At 41.6% G+C, this 2500-nt stretch overlaps 1 protein-coding gene across 1 annotated transcript in view; it reads left to right on the plus strand.

Annotated features, from left to right (window-relative positions):
• LOC132458920 (LIM domain-containing protein A-like) overlaps positions 1-2500 on the plus strand; it is a 6212-nt gene that overhangs the window by 2414 nt on the left and 1298 nt on the right. The window contains exon 2 of the mRNA XM_060053320.1: positions 2495-2500. This exon is cut by the window's right edge and continues 1298 nt beyond it. The gene's annotated coding sequence lies outside the window, so the exon portion shown is untranslated. The remainder of the gene's footprint in view (positions 1-2494) is intronic.

The following is a 2500-nucleotide window of genomic DNA, read 5'->3' on the forward strand; positions in this document are numbered from 1 at the left end:
GCTTCGGCCTCCTAATTGATCATTGTAGTATAATTGAATGCCCTCTTTCATATATATGATACCTCCACCACTGGGACGTGGCAACAATTCTCCAAATCCATATGGGGAGGGGGGGGTGATGCTTGTGGACAGTAGGGTTGTACACTAGACATAAATAGGAAGAAAACTCAGGAGAAGGAATGACCTCTCATAAATATTTATTTAATAAATTGTTTCAAATAACCCTGCCTCGTTAAATCAATGAGCTTGGTGTTTTGCTTTCAAAAATAGGTTATAGAAGAAGTCTAAACTGCAGAAAATAAAAACATCCAAGCTGCCTTTTAAGGATACCTTGGAATATCCGTCTATTTTTTAACCATCGGACACTAGTTTACGACAAAAACAACACAATTTACGGCAGCTCATTTGCCGCGTGGTTTTTAGAGCCATGTAAGGATTAGAGGGGCTGGTGGATAGCAACCACCATAGCAACCATGACGGTCAAGTGACTGGATTCAGCCCAGTTGAAAAAAATAGAATACCACCCTCAGGAGATTAATGATATTTAAATGATTATGACCATGAAGTCTTTATTTGCATGGGTTTACATTTCGTTCTGTGTAGCATGGAAAAATCTGAGAAACACTCCCATTCGGAATGCATTGGTTCACATTTCTTTCTTTGGAGCACAGTTATTTTTATTTATTTTCAGTTTTTGAGGAGGTGCTTCAAAGATGCTAATTTTTCTGCAATAATCCAAAATCAAATGGAAAAACCCGTTGGCTTTTTGTCAAGGGAACCCAGGGCGACGCTCACTTCCGGGTTGGCCAACACACGTCATCCCTCCACCACTATAGAGTGGCGAAGTCACGCCCCTTCCGGTAGGGCTCATGGGACCTATGAGATCGAAAAATATGAATGGGGTGTCAATGGAGAGAAAATAATTATTTTCTGGTCCCGGTCTTTATATGCCCTGGATTACACATATGTTGTTTGTGGATTTAAAGGATAATTTTTCATGCAAAGAGTTCGACCGTTTATTGTGCAATTGTTCAGATAAAGGCTGTAGAGAAAACACAACGAGAAAGACTACACGGCTCGTATGTGACGTCACGCTCCCTGCGACTGGCGTGGAGAAGACCGACAATCTTCCCATCGGCATAACTGAAACTCTGCACGTGCCCCGATTTATAATGGTTTTCACCTCTTTCGATGCTTTTATCCTCCCCTTGGAAAAAGCGGTGAAGTGGGGCAGAGAGATCGCCATCTCTGTGCCGAGTTCCAAGGGCGGGTGTGGTGACGTATATCATATGCGTCTAGAGCAGCGAAGAGCTGTAGTTCACAAAGCGGCCTCACATAAAACCTAAAATTATCAAACTTCTTCACGAAAATTTTTAGTTTTCTTTGCATGAAAAATTATCATTTAAATCCACAAACAACATATGTGTAATCCAGGGCATATAAAGACTGGGACCAGAAAATAATTATTTTCTCTCCATTGACACCCATTCATATTTTTCGATCTCATAGGTCCCATGAGCCCTACCGGAAGAGGCGTGACTTCGCCACTCTATACTGTAATAACGCATGTTGAAGTTGAATGATAATGAATTAATTTATTCTTTATTCTGCCTTATTTATTTGGCAGCGAAATGCAGTGTGTGTGTGTGTGTGTGTGTGTGTGTGTGTGGTGTGTGTGTGTGTGTGTGTGTGTGTGTGTGTATCGTATGCACACGAAATGGTCATTTGGCGTATGTACTGCACGCATTTTGAAAGTGTCAAACCGTGCGATCTGTGCGCATATTGGTGAGACTGGAAAAGCTGTCATATTCTTAGTTATCACAGACAATTTTTAACAATAAATGTTCTGTAACGGAGCTCCTTAAGGGACAATAGGGAGAAAGCTCCCGGACAGAACCTTAGATGGAAGTCGTGCTTAAATCACGACAAATACTTCCAATTGATATGCATGAGTTTGAAAATTGTGCTTTTTGACACGAACATTTAGAAAATACGTGTACCTGATCACGTTTCAATAGATTAAATAACGTGACAGTGTCACCTATTTTCGTGAGCCCGGGATGCCTGTACGCCGGCCATTATCGCCCGATGAAATATTCTTCGTCATATCTATCAAACCAAACATCCTTCACATTCGCCGAACGACGATTATGAAAGTAAAATGCACATTTCTCGCTACATTTTTTTTACATAAACACTTTTAATGGTTTAACTATGCTAAAATATCATATTTTCCACCCAGGATAAAAAGTATGTCCGCCATTTTCACAGAAGAATATCCTAAAAACTATCCAATAGGAAAGATGCTCACAGCGTCTATTAGAGACGTAGTGAGGCACCCCCCATTCCGTATGCAGAAGACGCCGAAGGGTACCTTTACCGTCACCGACCGACTAAAAAGGGTACCTTTCACGTCAGTCACCGACGCTAAAGGGCCTTTGCCAACAGTCGGTATTTGACGTTCTCGGAGTGAGACTGTGTTGTGGGAGACAAGGGGGGC

The sequence above is a fragment of the Gadus macrocephalus genome, chromosome 1 (assembly GCF_031168955.1).
Source record: "Gadus macrocephalus chromosome 1, ASM3116895v1".
Taxonomy (NCBI): Eukaryota; Metazoa; Chordata; class Actinopteri; order Gadiformes; family Gadidae; genus Gadus; species Gadus macrocephalus.